This window comes from Zalophus californianus, chromosome 7, assembly GCF_009762305.2.
Source record: "Zalophus californianus isolate mZalCal1 chromosome 7, mZalCal1.pri.v2, whole genome shotgun sequence".
NCBI classification, from domain to species: Eukaryota; Metazoa; Chordata; class Mammalia; order Carnivora; family Otariidae; genus Zalophus; species Zalophus californianus.
This window is the reverse complement of record NC_045601.1, coordinates 131,672,863-131,695,688: the sequence shown is the minus strand read 5'-3', so window position 1 is coordinate 131,695,688 and position 22,826 is coordinate 131,672,863. Positions and strand designations below refer to the sequence as shown.

The window sequence follows — 22,826 nt, the reverse complement described above, 5'->3', positions numbered from 1 at the left end:
TTCGTTGGGTTAACTATGTCGGATGAGGAGAGCAGTCTGGGCTGTTAAAGGGCTGTGACACTCCTTTGCAAGCCATTATTGAGAGGTAATAGAGAATCAACCATCCTGAGTACTAGTCCTGACTCGCTCACTCCCTGGCTTCATGGCTTTGAGCAATTCCATGAATTTTGTTTACTTATAAAAGGGTGGGGAAAGAAAGCAGGTAGACCAGATGACTTCCAAGGTCCTCTTTAATACCAGCATTGTGTAAGTCAGTCTCGTTGTTCCAAAAGAGGTTCTGCATCAGCTAAGGCTTGGGTTATTGTAGAGGCTAGGAGGGTCTTAGGAAGAATACTGGATAATATCAGGCAAAGACAGTAAGAAGTCAGAGAAAGGCAGGGAGAAGACAGAGCTAGGAAGAGCTGGGCTGAAGAAACAACAGCTCGGATCCTAAAAACTTGGGCTAAGACATAAAGGCGAAATGAGAGGCTTTTTGTGGAAAATGTCCTCTATAAAGGGAAAAGGGGGGGTCGGGGGGTAGTAAAGGGGTTTTTTTGGGGATCCAGCCAGAAGATTAGCCCTAAGACTGTTTTCTAGCTGATCCTGTGATAACAGCTTTCTAAAGCCTTGTGTTGACTTCCCTTCACCAAGTTCTTTGACCTTTTAATCCTTCTGAAAGTGACCTGCCCTCTCTTTCTACTAATGAGAACAGGGACAAATAAAAGAAAGTTTGCCAGCAGTCATTCCAAGAACATTCTGTTGATTTTCTCATCGCTCTTCAGGCTGCACCCAACAACTTTCATTATAAAATAACCAAAAGGCCTTGCCATGAGTCACAACAGTTGCAGTCCATAAACTGCACCCCTAATTCGTATCTCACAGCATTTTCCTTTCGTCTCTTAATATTGCGAGTGAAAGAATCAATTAGGATCAATTAAGCATCAAAGATCAACTTTATTTTCATAGACTCAGTTCCATTTTAATGGAGGAATTCATAAATTCTTCTTCTAACAAGGAAAACACTAATACTTGGCGGAAGGCGAAGGGGATGAAAGATGGACTTGACAGAACCAGGCTGCTTGGCTCCGAGAAAATACACGGCAAGATTGCTACATTCCACAAGTCACTGATTTTGGAGGAGCACTACATTTGTCCTTTGGAGATGATCTGACTCAGCTTCTTCGGATCTTATGAGCACTCTGGCCGTGTTCTTTGGGAGTCAGATGACCCTTATTTATTTGATTCTGGACACTTTATTGTCTGCTGAAAAAAATAAACTCCGTTACTGAAAATATGAATAGATTCCCCATATGGGGATCTGGTCAGGATGTATGTATTGGTGGAGATTACAATCATGTAACTAAAAGTTATATATATCTAAAATATATCAGAATATATAGTTAGATGTTACATCATAATAGAATATATAAAAATGTAGAGAACTGCTATCTCTTGGGGAAAGTGTCAACATTTTACTCCTTCTTTTATTTAATCCAAATGTTAATGAGTGCCTAATGAGCTTAAGTCTATGGGTTGTTTGAAAACTTGTTTTCATCCAAATTCATCACTGAACACATCAGACTTAAACAAAAGATAAAAGCTTACCTAAAAGAAGGAGTTACCATCGGTATGTGTCTTGAGTGACATTTCTGAGTAAAAATTAAAGGAATAAATCAGACAGGAATATTATTCCAAGAAAACAAGGTCAGGGTTACAGAGCTCATTCCCCTTCTGTTTAAGAAAATAAATGCGCATACCTTTCACTTACAACTCTGCAGATAACCATGTGTTTTCTCTCACAAAGCTTGTCTAAGAAGCCACTGAAATAGTTTCCTTCTGCTTCTGGTCAGCAGACAATCCTGGAAGAATCTAGAAGGCAAATTATAGTTTGTTCTAGTAGAAGAAAAAAAAATCATTTTTTTTTGATGACAAGAGTACATGTTTTCCTTTTTTTTTATTTAAAGATTTTATTTATTTCTTTGACAGAGAGAGTGAGAGAGCACAAGCAGGGGGATGGGGAGAGGGAGAAACAAGCTCCCTGCTAAGCAGGGAGTCCCCGATGCAGGGCTTGATGCAGGGCTTAATGAGGGGCTTGATGCAGGGTTCGATCCCAGAACCCTGGGATCATGACCTGAGCGGAAGCAGATGCTTAACCTACTGAGCCACCCAGTTTGCCCTGACAAGAGTACATGTTTTGAGAGGATTTCACTACCTGATTTTCTCATCAGTTTTTAGATTTGTCGCAGTTCCTTTACATCAGTAATTTTATCTTTTCCTATTAAGTATGAACTTAACTTTTGATACATCGAAATGGAGTTCTGATAGATGTTCAGCCTTTACATTTAAAATGCCAAGCAAAGGATGGGGTTCGCGGGACCCCTTGCCACCACTTTGGGGTCAGTGGCGTTCAATCCCCTGGCAGGAGGTCAGTGCTGCTCTGGATGTAGGGGAGTCAGTGTTAGAGGGCTGGAGGTCCACAAAGCTTCTGGGCCATTTAATCTCATGGCTTGTCTGGCTGTAAATCTACTTTTTATTAAAATATAATCATGTGTACATGGTGACAAAGCTTGCATATTATGGCAAGCCATTTTTCACACTAGGAAAGCTGCAGACAGATTGCTGGAGATGCAAGGAATTATGTTTCTCCACCTTAGGCCAGTTAGCTACTGTTCTGGTACTATACCTCTCACAAATCATTTTCAAAGATCTCCTGGGTCTCCAAAAGAAAAAAATGCCTCATTTCCTCTTCTCATCTTTTTGTCTACCCTCTGCAACAGACCTCCATCCCTTAATAGAAAGGAAAAAATACAGGCAAATTGCCTACTTGCTCAAATTTATTCATAACCTCAAAATCAATACCCGCACATTTTCATGGTGATTCATGGACACATGTAGAGCGGAGAAAAATGTGAGATACCAAAGCTCATGGTCCTAGCTGAACAAAACAATGTGCTGCCTTCTTGTTTCAGCTCTCATGCTTAAATCAAATGTCTTTTTTGGCTATCTATTTAGGGCCACATTCTTTACATGTGTGTGCTTTTTTTGGATGATTTCACTGTTTAAAATGGCCCCCAAGCATAGTCCTCCGTGCTGTCTACTGTACCTAAGAACAAGAAGGCTGAGATGTGGGGCCCCTGGGTGGCTCAGTTGGTTGAGTGTTTGACTCTTGATCTCAGCTCAGGTCAGCCTCCTGGGGTCATGGGATCAAGCCCTGAATGGGGCTCCACTCAGGGCAGAGTCTGCTTCTCTCCCTCTCTGCCCCTCCCCTATGCTCTCTCTCTCTCCCTTTCTCTCAAATAATTTTTTTTTTTTAAAAAAGAAGGCTGTGATGTGCCTCCCAGAGAAGAATATGCGTGTTCCATAAGCTTCATTCAGGCAGTGACAGTGCTATTGGCCATGAGTTCAACATTAATGAATCAACATTATGTATTATGTAAAGTGTCCTTCAACAAAAACACACATAAAACAAGGTTAGGTATTGACTGATGGGTGGAAATGTGACCAGAAGCTCACAGGAACCTAACTCGTATTTCCTCTCGGAGCAATGGCTCAATGTTCACTAATTCAGTGTTCACAGCAACTTCTTAGAATGTAACCACAGTGAGAATAACCGTAACTATTATTGGTAGCTTTTCTGTTTCCCAAAATGCATATTCCTGCTTCTTTTCTTTTTTTTAAAGATTTTATTTATTTATCTGAGAGAGAGAGAGAATGAGAGAGAGAAAGCATGAGAGGGAAGAGGATCAGAGGGAGAAGCAGACTCCCTGCTGAGCAGGAAGCCTGATGCAGGACTCGATCCCGGGACTCCAGGATCATGACCTGAGCCGAAGGCAGTCGCTTAACCAACTGAGCCACCCGGGTGCCTTCTTTTCTTTTTTTTTTTTTTTTAAAGAAAGGAAACTGGAAACAGTTCAGAGAAGAGAAACAAACATTTTATAAAGAGAAAAGGAACCTTACAACAAAGAGTAAGCGCAACTGGGGTTTGTTGAGTTTACAGAAAAGATATGCTGAAGACCCTTTCTGACCTCCATTCCAAAGAAGGGAGAGAGATGGTCCTACATTAAAACAGATCAGATTGTGTTTGAATGCAGTGGACTATTTTACTGGAACTTTGGAATATGAAGTTCCATTCCTAGGGAGCATCAAGAAGAGAGAACTGACATTCATTCACAGAACTGCTAAGCTGATTTTGAGATTCCCAGTGAGGCACTCAGGCTGGGTTTGTATAGCTCTAGCACCCATTGCAAGGGGCCCTGCAAGGCTGGGAGGCTAGGTCTGTGGTTATGGACTGTTTCTCCCTAGGACGGAGTTATCTTGTCTGAATAAGCCTGTGTGGGGATGAAGCCTAGGTCACTGGCTATATTCTGACCAATATTTTCCAGACTACATTTCCTGGAAAATGAGATTTTATTTCACTAGTGTGGTTGTGGTGGGGTTGGTGGTGGGAGGTAATGGGGAAGAAAATTGTGTGTGAAATTAGTGGTTTGTCCTTTTTTTAAAGATTTTATTTATTTATTTATTTGAGAGAGAGAGAACTGCAAGGGGCCCCGCGAGGCTGGGAGGCTAGGTCTGTGGTTATGGACTGTTTCTCCCTAGGACAGAGTTATCTTGTCTGAATAAGCCTGTGTGGGGATGAAGCCTAGGTCACTGGCCATATTCTGACCAATATTTTCTAGACTACATTTCCTGGAAAATGAGATTTTGTTTCATTAGTGTGGTTGTGGTGGGGTTGGTGGTAGGAGGTAATGGGGAGGAAAATTGTGTGTGAAGTTAGTGATTTGTCCTTTTTAAAAAGATTTTATTTATGCATTTGAGAGAGAGAGAATGAGAGAGAGGGAGCACAAGTAGGGTGAGGGGCAGAGGGAGAAGCAGACTCCCCGCTGAGCAGGGAGCCCAACTTGACATGGGGCTCCAACCCAGGACTCCAGGATCATGACCTGAGCCAAAGGCAGACACTCAACCAACTGAGCCACCCAGGCACCCTGTGATTTGGCTTTTTTATGATCACATTTCAATTTTAGGGATGGACATATGACTTGGCATTTTTCTCTTTTTTCTGTGGTCTAAGCATGTGGGGTTTATAAGCACACAGACGTGAGTTTGAAACAGTGTGGTCTCGGGTGAGTTACTTAACTTCCCTTACCTTTAGTTTTCTCATCTGTGAAAGAGAGATTCCCTATCTGCCTTGCAAGGTGTTTACTGTCTTAATTGAGATATAACGGACACACCACATTGTATTAGTTTCAGCTGTACAACATTGTGATTGGACGTGCGTACACATGGATAATGGTCACCACCATGAGTCTAGTTACCATCTGTCACCTTACAAAGGTAACTGCAATATCATTGACCAGAGTTCCTATGCTGTGTGTTACATCCCCAGGATTTATTTATTTTACAACTGGTGGTTTGCATTTAATCTCCTTCAGCCATTTCACCTCCCACTGCCCAACAGCCCTCCTCGCCCTGGCAGCCTCTAATCTCACCAGGTTGTCTAGAAGATCCAGTCTCTTGTTCAAGTGGCTGTCCCATTCTTCCTGCTCTTGCTTGCCACCTACACTCATCATCTCATGACTAAACTGTAAGCTCTGCCACAGCAGGTGAACTACAGCAGCATTGCCTCTCACATAAGCGGAAACTCAAGAAAAGTCTGTTGAATAAATTGTCAGTCAATCCTAGGTTAAAATTCTTCAAAAACTCATCAAAACCCACAGGATGATGTTCAAACTCCTTGGAGGGCTGACAAAGCTGTCTGTGAGTCTGCCCCTGCTTACAGATCTAGCTGACACTCGGCCCCTGCTCCCCTCCCAGGGCCAGAGGGCTGCTGCATGGGGGGCTCCCGGATGAAGGGGGAGGCATGGTGCACAGTGGAGAGACCCAGTCATCCTGGAAGAAAAGTCTCTTTTTTCGAATTGACTGGCCTAAAGAGGGGCCTTTTGCAACTTATCCCCCTTGGGAGGACACCGTTTTATGGTTTGCACAAAGGCCCTTGGACAGAGCATCTCTGAGCCCCAGCCAGGAGAGTCCCTCCTGATGCACCCAGCAGTCTGGCCTCTGGGCCTTTAAAGGAGTACCCCAGTCGGTTTCAGCTTAAATATGGCTTCTTCCCCAAAGCCTGACCCCCAGGATCGGGTTAATAATCCCTCAGCACTGCATGCATGCTGTTCTTCTATCATTCATTCACTTACTCAGATTTAGTGACTATCAGGTGCCTGCCAGGCTCTAGCAGCCAACAAGAAGGACACAAGTCCTGTCTCTTGGAGCCAACGACGTATCAGGAGAAGTCGTCCTTAAACAAATCGCCGCACACACAAAAAAGTGTTTTGCTTTTAATTTTGCGGGACACCATGGCACTATAGGATGCCGTGAAGGAGAAGACAACTGTGAAAACAAATCACACTTCCCAGGCTATGTGGTTAATTGCCTGATTTCTTGCCAGTCTCCCCACTTGACCACAAAGTGCTTGACCTCTAAATCTGGTTTTCTCAGAGCTGAAGCCCCAGAGTTGAGCAGGACACGCTTAATAGGTCCTAAGTGAATTGCCAATGTTACCATCAGGGAACCTGCTTCTGTGGGGCTCTGCATTTGCCCCCCTGTGATAATATGGGGTTTTGGGTATGTCTCTCCTCAATTTTCATTTGTCCCTAAATGGATAGAAATAAGTGGTATACGGGTATGGGAAAAGTCTTGTAAAGCTTGGGGCATTTGCTTTCAGAACATCTGACCCCCGCCTCAGCTAGTGAGAAGGTTCACCCCCAGGACCCACGCGCCTTTTCTCTTTCTCTCCCTCCTCAGATGGAAACTCTGGGCTGTCACCCGTTTATGCTTTGCCTGAAGTTCCTTCATTCCAACGCGTCAGCTCTCCCTGCGAGCTTTGTTCTAGTCGTCTTTTCACTGTTGAGCAAGAAAGCTTGAAGGAATTTCAGACAATTGTGAAAAGTTCAGGGGAACGAAGATACCAGCCCCACCACCGACGTGTGTGCATTATGGCCACAAGTATTTACGTTATCATTATGCAACAGGATGTACCTTATGCTCCGTAGCTTCTTTTGCATGACTCAAATTCTACAACAAATGCAACTTTTCAATGAAATGATGCCCAGAGTCCAGAAGGCAAATTTGGGTGAGTGATGGTAAGTCAGCACACTGCCGTGGATGCTCGCGGGCCCCTATACAGGAACTGAGTGAGTTCCTCAGCCCGAGCTCTACCACCTGCTGTCCCCTAGTTCTCGAGCACCCAGGGCTCCGGGGCTCAGATGTCTGCCCTCCATTCTGTTCTGTCTGCATCTCAACGGCACCCTCACTCTGCAATCTGGCGTGCATGCCTTATGCCCCAAGACAGCACTTCTAGATTTCCCTGATCCCTGAGGAGCGCAGCCTCTTAGGGATGATAGAGTGAGTGCATGTGTGTGTGTGTGTGTGTGTGTGTGTGTGTGTGTGTGTGTGCTGGGGAGCCCTGTGCAAGAAGACAGAAGCAGTGGGAGGACATAAGCCGATGGAAGAGCATTACAAGGAAGAGCATTTTGGAACTAGGAAATCTCAGTGATTGGTGGTGTAAAATGAGGATGTGAGCACCTGTGTACCAGTGGGTGCTCCTAGAGTCAGTAAGGACTTTTGGACATTGGTGCCAATTATAGACATCAAAGAAGTGATGAAAAAGAAGAAATAGAGTATTTATTTGCATAAATGATCCCCTTATTGTGCATGCCTACTGTGTGTCAGATAATGTGTCCTGTAACTTGTACTGGATTCAATATGGTAACATCTGTACCTATTCACGGAACATAGAGATAAAGAAACAGACCGGAATCAAACACAAGCAAAAGACAGAAGCGCATTTCCTCCAGCCAACACCAGCTTCTGAACAGGTGCATTTAGCCGCAGTGAAGCAGCGCAAACCTCTGTTTGGTCTTGCTTGCTGGGGTGGTGATCTTTCTGGAGGGCTTTTCTGAGGTGTGTTGTCTCTCCCCTTTTCCCTTGGTCCCTCAGTCTCCACTCCCTCCTCTCTACAGCTTATAAAGGTGAGGGTCAGTCAGCCAGGAAGGAAAAACCCCAAACAATGGGCACCTTCCAAGGGTAAGAACCATTTGTGGAAGCATCAGAGAGCGAGAGGGCTCAGAGACTAAGCCCAGCTACAGGGACGAAGGTCAAAGAGAGCAAGAGTTGCATTTATTTGCTATTTTTAGTAGTGGAAGGAAAAAAATCACAGTAGAAGAGAGAGTCTAGGGGGCGCCTGGGTGGTTCAGTAGGTTAAGTGTCTGCCTTCCAGCTCAGGTCATGATCCCAGGGCCCTGGGATGGAGCCCCATGTCGGGCTCCCTGCTCCGCGGGAAGCCTGCTTCTCCCTCTCCCGCTCCTTGCCACTCCCTCTGCTTGTGCTCTCTCTCTCTGTCTAATAAATAAATAAAATCTTAAAAAGAAAAGAAGAAGAAGAGAGAGCCTAACATAGTGAAAGAAGGCCAGGCCTGTGGAAAATATATTTTTACATGTATGAGGCAGGGATCACGCATTCATGAAACTGTGCACACAAATAGGACAGAAAAAGCGATATGCGATTGATTCGTGCAAATATAACGCTAACTCGCTCTTTATGAAACTCTTCAGAATTTTTTTTAAAGATTTTTATTTATTTATTTGAGAGAGCAAGAGGAAGAACGAGCAGCGGGGAGCAGCAGAGGGAGTGGGAGAAGCAGGCTCCCCGCTGAGCAGGGAGCCAGTCGCGGAGCTCGATCCCAGGACCCTAAGATCATGACCTGAGCCGAAGGCAGACGCTTAACTGACTGAGCCACACAAGCACCTGAAATTCCTCAAAATTTATGCTTAAATAACATGCAGCACAACCCATTTAGTTACGGAGTGCTGACTGTGTGCTAGGTGTTGGAGAGCCATGATTAGCCAAGCCAGGCAGGGGTCGTGCCCTCCGGGATCTGACAGCTTCCTGGGCCAGCCAGCGATCACCCAGGAGAGAGCCTGCCCCTCCCACGGAGAGTTCCAGGGACCATGCCAGCATCTCAAAGGGTGACTTGCCCTCTTGGAAGGGATAAAAAAGCATCAGGGAAATCTGCCCAAGGGAAATTACATTTCTTGAGAAACAAAATCGTGATGGTCAGGATTACTATCACATTTCATAACAGAGTCCATGTTCCCGGTCCTTCGTTTTTTGTTTTAATTTGGCTCTCATAGCCACGAGTCTGCCAGGTGAAACAAGCAAGTTGGAGATTCAGTGCTAAGTGTTGGCTTCTGGATTCTGACACATCATTAGAGTTTTAAATATCTAAGATGTGACTTCAGCATTTTGTTTTTCTTATAACTTTATATGCAAGGTTTTTTTTAATGTTTTTTTTTTAATCATTTACTTACTTACCCACTCAAAGAATATTTGAGCTCTAGACATAAGGATCACCCTGGCTGTGATCAGAGCACAGATGCTAGTTGGAGACACCAGGTGAGAAGGGAACGTACGAATGAATATATCACTATAATTGTAGTGAGGGTTTCTCTATGGATCAGCGTTCTTAATTATAGACATGGGATCCATGCTAAGCAATTTAAGCAGAAAGGGATGTATGAAGAGAGACAGCAGCCTTCACATTGTTAAAGTGGCCTAAAGAAACAGCCTTGAGGCAAGAATTCCAATACCAATGTCCCAAACCATCCTGCACAACGAAGCCACAAAAGCAGCCAAGTGAGAATCACATCTCCTCTTCCTGGACGCCAGTCAGTCAAATGAATTCCTCTATCCACCTCTCTCTGCTCATTCAACAGCAGGGCAACAACACCTCCCGCATGTGTGTGTGACAAGCAGCACTCAACTACTTCTAGAACCCAGCTTGAAGGGAACCTGGGAAAGGCAGTTTTAGTCATAGTCCTGGCCTTCTAGAAGGAGATTGGAATGCACTTTGAGGCAACCCACCAATCAGCCGTAGTCACCAAGGGAAAGAGCAGAGAGCTATCAGAAGGAACAGCATGAGAGATCTGCTGTAGGCTGGGTAATAAAGCGAGGCTGTTCTGAGGAAGTTGCTTTTAAAGTGGGTGGAGAGGAAGAAATAAGATTTAGTCAGGGTGTGCAAAGGTCCTGGGGTAGGAATTTGGCAGTGACAGCAAATAAGAAAGTAAAGGAGAGTGAGGGTGGGAAACATAGAACAAGGCCTGAGAACTTTCAGAGAGACGGAGGGGTTGGTTATGCAGGGCCTGGTAGCCCTTCGTACTTTATTCCACTTGCAATGGGAAGCCCTGAGGGGTTGTGATCATGCATTTCATTAACATATTGCATGAATGAACATGTTGTAATTTATCATTAATGCTCTTGGCTGCAAGAAATGAAATATCTGACTCAAAGCTGCTTGGATATGTTTATTTTTATCACCTAGCAAGAAGCCTAGAGAGAGGCAGTTCCGAGATTGGCTCAGTTGCTGAGGGATGTCCGGGATCTGGGTCAGCTTCTTCATGATCCTTGGGGCTGTTCCCACCTGCTCACAAGACAGTGGCTGCAGTTCCAAGCATCACATGCTTCCTCCGTGGAGAAACCTCTCCTTGGAAATTAGGAAAAGAAAGATATTTTCCTGAATCCCTCAAGTTCCTGTGGTCGGCATGGGGGGCCATTGTTCTGCTGAGCCATAAAATACACCAGAAAAATGATTAGCTGACATTTTCAGACGCTGCAATGGGAGGAAACCCCTGCCAAGAAAGGGGTGGGGATAGGAGTGGCTTTTGATAGGGAGCTAAAGACTGTATTTTATTGCAACACGTTCTCCACACGTACTCGGGTCATCCAAGAGAATGAACATGGCACGGGAGAGACAGCCAGGAGCAAGAGTGATGTTCGCCTAGACCTGCCTGGCTAGACAACGCTAGAAACTCCCCAAGGCGTAGAATGGGGTGGTTAAAATAAATAAATTCATGCTTGTATAAATCAATCATTTTTTTCTTGTGTAATTGTGCTTCCTAGAAACTTTGTTTATAAATTTATCCATAAGCATTTTCATAGGGTGATGTCAACCAGGGAGGTGGTTCTTGCAATACACTATGCCTGGACATTAGACATAGGCTTCCCTGCACCCCCGGTGTCCACCAACGGACTTATGGATGATTTCCCTTGGTCTACCAGATGGCTGTTTGACAATTTGCACACATAGATGTGTGCAAAAGCTGCTTTCCCCTGTCTGACAGGGTGCCCATGTGAGGGGCGTCTACCTGGACAACTGTACTCTTGGCAGTTGGGGTCTATTAAAGATGGATCTTTTCTCGCCATCAGACAAGGAAGAGCATTTTACCCTCCTCTGCTATCTCCATTCTTTCATCATCTCAAAACAGTTCCAAATTTCTCCCTCCCCCATGGTGGGGTTTGGTCATATTTTCCAGTTGTTGTTTGCACAAGAGAGAGGCAGTCAGGCGCACCCCCCAGATTTACGTTATTTTCTGTTTCTTTCTCATGCTCGTTGGAAATATGCTAATGACCCTGCCAGACCCCAAGGCGATGACAAATCTGGAATGTTGTTCTCTTGCCCATTATGATGGAGTGGTAAATAGTCATCTCCCTCTTTTGTTCTCATCACAGACTTTGCCTGATGTATTCCCAAATCCCTCCACCAAATCCCTGTTCCGGCTGCTCTCCATCTGGGAGAGCAAAGCTTACAGCTGTCTCTGCATCTGACAGTGTAGTTCCATGGCTCCGACCGCAAGATGGGCTTGTGGTTAAGTAGGATAGACTCCACTGGAAAGATTTGTTTGTGAAATATCCAGTTAAGAGGTGCAGAGGGAAGAGGTGGGGGGCAGGGTGGGCAGATGAAGACAGAGGAGAATTTCTCTAAAACCCTTTGGCTAAATTAAAGACAAGATTGTAGGGTCTCATGCTATGTTTTTAATGTTGCAAAGGGGGTGTTAGCTTTCTTGCTCCCTCCCCTCCTCACTGCAATGAAACTTGAAGCTTTAATGTTCAAACCCAACCTGCCCAGCCCACCTCTGATTCTGAAGGGAGGCGTGGAGCAGGTAGCAAGCGGGGCAGAGAGGTGGAAAAGGAAGTCTGGCCCAGAGAAGACAGGCCCTGCTCTAAGTGTGATGAGGAGCCTCTGGGAATTTTCAGCAGGACAAAGAAGTATTTTGATTTTCATTTTTAAAAGATTTCTGTGAGGCTAATGGTTAGCTCAAAGTAATGTGTTGGTGAGGATGTTGAGGAACCAGAATCTCCATGTCTTATGTGGGAGTGCAAATTGGTAAAGCCATTTTGGAAAGTCATCTGATGGTATCTACTAAAGCTGGACACATACAGCTTTGACCAAGCAGTTCCACTCCTGTGTCTCTATCTAAGAAAGGAAAATGGCTTTATCCACCAAAAACCATGTACAAGAGCCTTCGCGGCACGTTTATTAACAAGACACCCAAGCTGGAAACAACCCAAATGTCCGTCAGCTATAGAATTGGTAAATAAATGGTGGTATGGTCACACAAAGATTATAACACAGCAATGGCAAACAACAAGGTACAGCCACGTACAACAGAATGAACTATCTTCACCAACCTAGTGGGGAGGTACCAGCGGCCTAGCACAAAAGAGCACATTCTGTATTCCTCTGCTAACATGAAGTTCAAAAAAGAAAAATGAATCTATAGTAATCGACACCACAAGAGTCATTGTATTTGGGGGTTCTTGCCTGGGAGAGACTGGGAGCAAGCCTTCGGAGTGCTGGAATTGGCTCTCTATCTTCATACAGATGGCCTTTACGTAGGTAAACATACAGATGTAAAAACTGAGTTGAATGCGTAAGATTTGAACACCTTACTGAATGTATGTTATACCTCAACAAATACTGTTAAAAGGGGAAAGGAGAACGTAAAAGACTGGTCTGGTTCTATAAAGATACTGTGTGGGCTCAAGAGTAGAAGTGAGGGGGTATTCAGGAATAGCTGGGGACGGAGGTAATGGTTTGCACCAGGATGGTGGTCGGGAAGGCTCTGCAAATGGGTCAGATTCAGGAGATATTTTCTCATTTGGGACAACAAGCCATGCTAACAGATTTGTGGGATATGAGAGAAAAAGAGAAATCAAGGATGACTCCTAGGTTTGTGGTCTGGGAAACAGTGGAAGGGAGTGCCATCTTTGGACATAGTCAAGACTGAGGAAGTGGATTTGGGACAGGTGGGAGGGTGTAATGCAGAATTCTGTTTTGTGCTTATGTGAGATTAGAGCTTCCCATTGGACATCCAAGCTGAGATGTTAACAGTGGCACATATCAGGGTCACTCAAAGGGATTATAGACCTATTTTGGGGAATTGGCACCATATCCATGGTATTCAAAAGTCATGGGATAGATGAGGTCTCCCTGGGGGCTGACTGCAGATAGAGAAGAAGAGAGATCTGAACCCACTGATGCTCAAAGGGCAGGAAGGAAAAGAAGATCCAGAAAGGAGACTGAGAAGGAGCCACAGCAAGTGGGCTGACCTCTGAGATCCACATTGTACACCTGGATCAGCAACACAGCTGTTACCCCTGCCAACATTAGGAGGGTCGTTGGTTTAGTTGTTGCTGAAGTTTGATAAGAACTGAGGGCTGACCATTGGATTTGGTAACATGGAGATCACCCATGGTCTGGCAATGGTGGTTTCACCAAGTGGGTAAAAATGGATAGGAGTGAAAAAGTGGAGACAATCAGCTTAGATAACTTCTTTTTTTTTTAAGATTTTTTTATTTATTTGTCAGAGAGAGAGCGAGAGAGCACAAGCAGTGGGAGCGGCAGGCAGAGGGAGAAGCAGACTCCCAGCTGAGCAGGGAGCCCAATGAGGGACTCCACCCGACCCAAAGTCAGACACTTAACAAGACTGAGCCTCCCAGGTGCCCCAGCTTAGATAACTTCTTGAGGAGTTTACTATAAAGGAGAAGGGGGAGAAGAATAGGAGAAATTTCTTTTTTTATTATAAGATGGAAATATGATAAACATGTCTGTATGCTAATGAGGAAGATCTGGCAGAGAGGAGGGAAATAATGATATGGGAGGAGGGGAAAACTTTGAGTGAAAACCCTTTAGGTCGGTAAGACAGATGGATACGGTGTCCCGGAAGAGAGGCTGGATTTATATTGGACCAAGAACAGGTCACCTGTTTTGGCAGGTGGGCAGGCAGAATGTGTGGACACAGGGGCAGGTAGGCTGACTGTTTGGGATCTCTGAACATCATTCTGTTGAACACACACACACACACACACACACACACACACACACACACATCACGTAGTTTTCAACCTGTAGAAGAACAGTTTCTTCTCTGGAGCTCTAGTCTCCTAATCCAGGGATCACTTTCAAGTCTGGAGACATCCACATTTTCCCCTCACAGGACACCCAGCACCTGACACCCAGGTAAGCCCTGAGTCAGCGTGCTTGTGCGGCGGCAAGAAGGAATTGCTCTGAAAATGGGAAAAGCTGTGCCCCACCAGCAGCTTCTCAACACAAGTGCTCCTGGTGGCAGACAGCTCGTAAATTTGATCTGTCTGTGGTCGCACAAGGCATTGTTTTAAACACCAGCGATGGGTGGGGGGGGAGTGGATATGCAAAATGCCTGAGGGCTTTCTAGTTCCTTGAAACACTGAAAAGCTTTCCAAATTGATCTCTGTGTTCCGCAGTTGCATCATCTGTAAGATGAAAAAAATCAACTGATCTAGAAGATCCTTCAGCTTAAAAAAAAAAAAAATACTGCATTCCTGGGGCACCTGGGTGGCTCAGTTGGCTTAGCGACCGACTCTTGATTTTGGCTCAGGTCATGATCTCAGGGTCGTGGGATTGATCTCAGGGTGGTGGGATGGAGCCCTACCTGGGGCTCTGAGCTCAGTGGGGAGTCAGCTTGTCCCTCTCCCTCTGCTCCTCCCCTGACTTGCTCTCTCTCAAATAAGTAAATAAAATCTTTGAAAATTAATTAATTAATTAAATTAAAACCATACTGAATTCCTGGGGCACCTGGGTGGCTCAGTAGGTTAAGCGTCAGATTCTTGATTTCGGCTCAGGTCATGATTTCAGAGTTGTGGGATCAGCCCTGCATCGGGCTCCATGCTCAGCACAGTCTGCTTGAAATTCTCTCACTCTCCCTCTCCCTTTGCCCCTCCCCCGCGCGCGTGTGTGTGTGTGTGTGTGTGTGCGCGCGCGCGCGTGCGCGCGCATGCGCACTCTTTCTCTCTCTCAAATGAACAAATAAAATCTTTAAAAATACATAAATTAATTAATTAAAAAATACTGAATTCCAAAAATTCAACTGGAGACATCATTATTGAATAACCCAGGAAATTGCTATATTGTACATGTGGATACACAAGCATGTAAATGTGCTCATATATAGGGTAGCATATGATTATTAAATTAATGATACACCTATTAGTACCTGAGAATAGATTTTAAGAGTCATGCCATTTCATACACATCTTGATTGTAAAATTTCTGTAAAATTGTAAAATTTATACAAGCTTTAAAGCTTGAGAAAGGTTTCTGGGTAAACATGATGAAATGACATAGGATTATGGAAATCACTTTCTCAGATACCTATTTAATAAAAATTACATTTGACCCTTAAACAACCCAAGTTAGAACTGTGCAAGTCCACTTACCTGCAGTGTTTTTTTTTTGTTTTTTTTTAATAAGTATAGTACTGTAAATGTGTTTTCTCTTATGATTTTCTTAATAACACTTTCTGTTCTGTAGCTCACTTTATCATAAGAATACAATATATAATACATATAACATACAAAATAGGTGTTAATTGAATATTATCAGTATATTATCGGTAAAGTTTTTGGTCAAAAGTAGGTTATTAGTAGTTAAGTTTGAGGGGAGTCAAAGGTTGTATGTGGATTTTTGACTGCACCGTGTAGGGGGATCTGTACCCCTAACACCTTTGTTGTTCAAGAGTCAACTCTAGGTTTTGTTTTGTTTTGTTTTAAATTTTATTATGTTATGTTAATCACCATACATTACATCATTAGTTTTTTATTATAGTGTTCTCAACTCTAGTTTTTTAAAAGGTAAACATTTCTGTAGCAGAAACAAAATAAGGAAAAAGCAAAGCATTATTCCATAAACATTAAAAACTAGTGGTCAGGAAAAGAAACAGAATATTCTGGAGGGCCTTGACTCTTAAGTACCTCTCCATCCCTGGAAAAGGTACTAAGGAAAGGCCCATCAACATTATGAGAGTCTCATAATACTCCACAATTTGGAGAAAAGTAGACTAAGGGTAATAAAAAAGTCTTAAGACAAACCAAGGAAAAAACAAGATTTAAGGACCTGAAATCTTCCAAAAGTAGGAAGTGAATCCATTACAGTCTAAAAGTGAAACATATAGTTAAAAATACAGTGATAACTGTAACAGTCAAGTATCCAATCTCTTAAAAGTTTTCATAAACTTTTTCTTGAGTTTAGAGGCATTTTCGTTGGTGAAGAAGTGCTTCATGAAGTTCAGTCAATTCGTTCAGGTTAATGCCAGTTTATTTTTCCTCTGTGAAGATTAAATAAAATTAACCATGATTTTAAAAAATAAATAGCCTCGACAGAATTATTTTATTTTGAAACAATAATTTGATATGCTGGTCACTTTTTTTTTTAATTTTAGAGAGAGAGAATGAGAGATAGACAGCACGAGAGGGAAGAGGGTCAGAGGGAGAAGCAGACTCCCTGCTCAGCAGGGAGCCCGATGTGGGACTCGATCCCAGGACTCCAGGATCATGACCTGAGCCGAAGGCAGTCGCTTAACCAACTGAGCCACCCAGGCGCCCTGGTCACTTTTTTTTTTTTTTTTACCAATCTCTTTGTCCATACATTAATCAAACGGTTTAGAACAAATACCAGTCTGCAGACTACATTCCATATTTCATTTAGTCTGCATAGAGTTTTCAAACAATTTTGAGAAAATAGTGTCAAAGTAGGAGAGTTTGATTACAAACGCAAATGCCTCATATCTTCAATGAATCTGAAGGCCTGACAACACAGGGGCCACACTTCTGCTTGGCAACGATCTATTCTACCTGAGTGATGGTACCTGTGCCCTCCAGGGGCGTCCCTCTCCAGCTTGCCATGGCTCCCACCACCCCCTGATCGTCTTTAGCAACGAAGAGAACATTGGCTCCTATTTATCATTTCCCTGCACTGTGGTTTTTCTGAAAGTAGAGAAATATTCCCCAATATCCATGTGGAAAATGCCAAGGGAGACGAAGAAGATTGAGTGAGTTTTCCACCCAAACCATCTTGATCATTGGTGTTCCTTTTGGTTGCTGAAGGCATTTTGGTCAACATGATAGGCCTAGAATGATGTTCACCAAGCGCCAACACTAATGTCTCTTTTTCCTTTGGGGGATATAATTTTGTGTGTGGGTTACTTTCTTCTTTGTACCTTTTTTTGCCTTCTTTGATTTTGTTTCTTTATGATGAAAATGTCCCATCTTTATAAAAAAGTATTGGGCATTGTTTAAATACATATACACATACATGAATATATTTATATAAACAGACATATACTCATACATAAATATATACATTTGTGCGCATATATATATAACGCAAAGTGGTGATGGGAAAATGATGCAAGTATTCTTGTAAGAAAGTAGAGTACAGACCCTTGGAGATATTCTGTGTACTTTCCCCTGAGTGAGTAAGATAGGTTTTTTCATTATAATCCTCAGACATACCTCCAGGAATCCTCCCTCTTCCATATCAAGGCAAAGGTAATTTCTTCTTTTTTTTTAAGGTTTTATTAATTTATTTGAGAGAGAGAGCGCACAGAGAGAAAGTAAGTGGGAGAAGCAGACAGCAGAGCCCAACGCGGAGCTTGATCCCAGGACCCTGGGATCATGACCTGAGCCGAAGGCAGAAGCTTAACTGACTGAGCCACCCAGGCGCCCCCAAAGGTAGCTTCTAAATGAGGCATTCATTTATCAGGCATTAAGACTTCCCAGGCTTGGGCGCCTGGGTGGCACAGTCGTTAAGCATCTGCCTTCGGCTCAGGTCATGATCCCAGGGTCCTGGAATCGAGCCCCACATCAGGCTCCCTGCTCAGCGGGAAGCCTGCTTCTCCCTCTCCCACTCCCCCTGCTTGTGTTCCCTCTCTCGCTGTGTCTTTCTCCAACAACTAAATAAATAAAATCTTAAAAAAAAAAAAAGAAAAAGAAAAGACTTCCCAGGCTTTCTAAACAACAGCAGAAAATGATATTTTTAATACCATCAAAGGAAAACTTTAAAAAACAGGTTTATTCCAGGGGAAACCACACCTTAATTAGGAAGATTTTTTTTTTCTGAAAAAAGACAAGAAACTTAATCTGAATATATAATGAGGTTTTAGTTAAGTTTTATTTAATCAATCTCCCTGGCAGAGGTGTTTAATTTACAAAAGCATATTATTTCCATCTTCAAATTATTCAGTTCAGTCCCCACAGGTTGTATCCAACAAACTAAAAGCTAGAAGATGACAAATGCATGAAGGAATAAAAGCAGCACTTTTCACACCCCTTGTTGCTTTCAAATTATAGTTCTTAACCAACTGAGCCACCCAGGCGCCCTCAAATTATAGTTCTTCATTAGACTTGTTCCTTTGGAAAAAAAAAAAAATCGAACAGTGCTATTGATATTTTCTATATTATAATTGACCTGAGCGACTATAAACTACTCTAACTAGGTTAAAATGGGTAATAAATAAGAATCACGAAGGATGAAAGCAACAGAGATTGAAATTTCGTGTTTCCAGGATATGATTTGCTTCAAAATGATGCCAGCTAGCTAATCAAAGGACATTTCCCAGTTCGCCAGTTATGGTAAGAAAGTAAGAATTGTTTGGACTGTGGCATAACTTTAGATTTTTTTTTATCCATCTTTGCGCTTCCTGTTTGCATTTTCGATTTTGCAGACCGTGTTCTCCCTTCTCTCCCTGGCCCCCTCGTCAGGGACTCTGATTCCTGTCGACTGAGTGCTCAATCATCAGTATCTGACGGGTACCACTTCCCATTTACCATGACCTCCTTTTTGAGTGAGAAGACACATCTTTCTTTGTCCTGAATCAAGGTTTCCCTTTGAGGCTTTATCACCAACTGTTTGACTTCGGATGAATTCCTTAACTTCTCTATTTCTCATATTCCCACAATATGTGATAAAGAGAAAAATATCAATATTGTTTTTACCACACAGGAATATTTTGATTGTATGCATGAGGCAATTACATCCTATCAGATGTAATATGTTAAATACGTATCTGTGCATATTTAATAAGTCAACACATGTAAAGCACTTAGTATCTGGCCTACATTGCTCAATTGCTGTTCATGTTCATATAAATAAATCATATTATTTATATATTCAATCAATAAATGCCTCTTGAGTACCTATTCCTATACTGGGTATACATCAGTGAATAAAATAAAAATCTCTTCCCTCATGGAGCTCCATGGAGAAGTCAGCTGATTAAATAAGTGCAATATATAGGATGTTTGGAGGTGATTAACACTATAGAGAAAAATAAAGCAATAAAAGAGAATGAGCAGTGTTGAGGGAGGGTAGGAGGTGATTGGTTTGTAATTTTGAATAAGGTGGCCAGAGACAGCCTTGTTGAGAAGCTGACATTGAAACAAAAACTTGAAGGAAGTAAGGGAAGGAGCAAGGAGAGTATCTGGGAGAACTATGTTCCATGCAGAGGGAACAGCATGTATGAGGAACAGCAAGAAGACCAAGGTGGCTAAAGCAGAGGGAGGTTGGGTCAAGCAGCAGAAGATTAACCACTCCACATTCTTGAATGCTACACTGATGGCTATAAAATCATATTTATTTATTTATTTATTTATTTAATTTTTAAAGGGCAAGGTGCTTAGTAAGTATTTATCTTCTGCATGGAAACAAGTCAGTTGTCTCAAATTCCATGCCTTCCTCAGTCTCTCATGCTCTACAGAGCCTGGGGAGTGCTCATTAATCAACAGCACCAAGCAGAAGGATTGGTTTTCACACTGTTAATGAAGCCTCCACAACTAATGTTCAAGAACAAGCTTAATCTAAATCACACCATTCTTTGGAGACCTTCCCTTTAGTTTAGGATGAGCCTTCGGCCCAATCAAAAGCCATAGACAAGGGGTGCCTAGCTGGCTCAGTGCGTGGAGCTTGAGACCCTTGATCTCGGGGTTGTAGGTTCGACCCTCTCCTTGGGTGAAGAGATTACTTAAGGAAAAATAAAATCCTTAAAAAAAAAAAAAAGCCAAGACAAACCTTCCAGTCAACCTACAAATTCAACTATTACCCACTATGCATGGGTTTAACTATAAAACTGTCTTTTGTCTCCCCTCCCCCTCTGAACTATGTCCTTGATTAGAATAATTCTCACCCCTACCATTACTCTATACATTCAGTGCCTCAGGGCAAGTCATATTAAAATAAAAAGAAAAATGCTAAATCTGCAAACCATATCTTTGTAATTTTTGCCCAAATTTCATTATACATGATGCATTTGGTTACAGATACATGTATTTTTATGGCTTCCATAAGTTCCTTTGAGTTTTGGTGTTTTGCCACTTACTAGCTATGTGTGACCTTGAGTGAGTTACCTAAGCTCTCTGGGCCTCAGTCACCTCAGCTGAAAAATGGGAATGGATATGCCCCCTAAGGTGATTTGGAAGGATTAAAAGAGTAAATATAAACACAGTAATCCCCCGGCACACCTGGATGGCTCAGTAGGTTAAGCATCTGCTTTGCCTCAGGTCACGATCTCGGTCCTGGAATCAAGCCCCCCCCCACCCCCCCACCCCCGGTAGGGCTCCCTGCTCAGTGGGGAGTCTGCTTCTCCTTTTCCCTCCGCCCTTCCCCCTGCTCCTGCCCTCAAATAAATTAAATCTTAAATAAATAAATAAATAAATAAATAAATAAATAAATAAATAAATAAAGTAGTCCCCCCTTATCTGCAGGGGGTACATCCCAGGGGATGCTAGAAATCACAGCTATCACAGAACCCTACGTACACCACATATTTTCCTACGCACATATACCCATTATTAAGTTTACTACATAAATCAGGCACAGTAAGAAATTAATAACTAATAATAAAATAGAACAATGAGAAGAATATACTGTCATGAAGGTTATGTAAATGTGGTCTCTCACAAAATACCTAACTGTACTGTTCTCGCCCTTCTTCTTGCGATGCTTTGAGATGTGAAGATGTGATGAGATGCAGGGTGGTGACGGACAGAGGCACAGTGACGCAGCGTCAGGCTCCTGCTGACCTTCTGATGGCGTGTCAGGGGGGAAATCATCTGCTCCGGGATTGCGGATGACCTCAGGTAACCAGAACGGCAGGAAGTGAGGCCGAGGCTACGGGGAGCCACTGTCCTCACTCAGCTTAGTGACCGGTCTCCAACAACACTACATGAATATTCCTTGTTGTCATGGTCACTGTTATGTTGTTTTTCTGGGGAATCGCTCAAAAGGCAGAGAGATATTAGGTGCTACAAAGCACCCATGTAAACAAATGGAACGTGTAAATCAAAGAAGGAGTGAAATTGATGACTACTATCCTGTGTCTCCTATCGAAGTATCAATATTAATGAAACGTTGACCTAAATCATGATTATAGACTTTCCCTTTTTTTCAGATAATCAGCAATTGCTTCTTAAGAGGCCAAATAGCTATGTTCCTCTTTTTATTATTTGGGAGGGGCATGGCCTCAGAAGGTATTTCTTTATTTTTTAAGATTTATTTATTTATTTGAGAGAGAGACGGGGGGAGGGGCAGAGGGAGAGGGAGAGAATTCTGAAGCCAGACTTCCCATTGAGCATGGAGCCCCACCCAGGGCTCGATCCCACCACCATGAGATCATGACCTAGGCCAAAACCAAGAGTCAGATGCTTAGCCGACTGCACCACCCAGGTGTCCCTCAGAAGGTATTTCTAAAAATGTTTGTCACTTTGTAACATACTGTAGCGGATCATAACGATAATAGTAACAACCATTTGAAGGGTGTTTGCACGGTGTCAGACACTTTAATTTTCAGAATAATCCCAACAGAGATGTTTCCACTGTCCTTATTTTACAGTTGAGGAAGGTGAAGCCCAGAGAGACTGAATCACAGCTAGTGGGCGACATCGCGGAATTCAAACCAGGATCTGTAGTCTCCCACACCTGGCTCCTTAAATCTAGATTCTTAACTGCGAAGTGGTTATGAAATGCCTGGACAATGGATCAGACTTTCAGTTGGTAGCTGCCGTCAGCTTCTAAGGTTGTTTCACAGTGGCTAAGGGCAGTTCACCAAGTATTTCTAGAAGAGTGTACAGGCTACAGGAAATAAGTGGAAATCATAGGTCTTTGGGTATATTATTAGGAAATTTAAATAATCTATGGGAAGAGATCAAGGTTGAGGGAAACTATTAAGTGTAATGATGAAAATTATATTTATGGAGGATTTGTGTGCCATTGTACCGCACAGACGTTTAAAACACAAACAAAGACACGGTCCCTGGCAAGATCTCCTTAATAAAGAGTGGAGTGTGGTTAAATCCATCTTCAGCAGATGCATTACCTTTTGATGTGCATGTTACAGCAATCACTTGTAGGAATTAAGATCACAGGCTGAAATGAAACCACACGACAGGCAATCCAAGTGAGGTACCCTACCAGATTATCCAAGTGCCAGCAATCTCTACACATCAGAGATGATCTATCTTCCTTAAAAATATCAGCAGCATCAGAACAGATTTTTTTAAAATACTGCTGATACTTTGATGTGACATTTTTCCACGGGATCCAATTTCCTCACATTTTACGTGATCAACGTTGGCAAGCCCCTAGGTTTATTAACACGTGGTGTTGACAGGTTAATTACAGGAGAAAATTAGTGCACCTCAGAGACCAGGGG

At 42.9% G+C, this 22,826-nt stretch overlaps 1 long non-coding RNA gene across 1 annotated transcript; it reads right to left on the bottom strand.

Annotated features, from left to right (window-relative positions):
- Positions 1 to 1,018: 1,018 nt before the first annotated feature.
- LOC113928080 lies at positions 1,019 to 21,290 on the bottom strand. The gene is made up of 4 exons (XR_003521773.1): positions 21,089 to 21,290; positions 1,737 to 1,848; positions 1,585 to 1,628; positions 1,019 to 1,239 (listed from the first exon to the last, which is right to left on the bottom strand). It is a non-coding gene; the product is annotated as an uncharacterized LOC113928080 (long non-coding RNA).
- Positions 21,291 to 22,826: the final 1,536 nt, after the last annotated feature.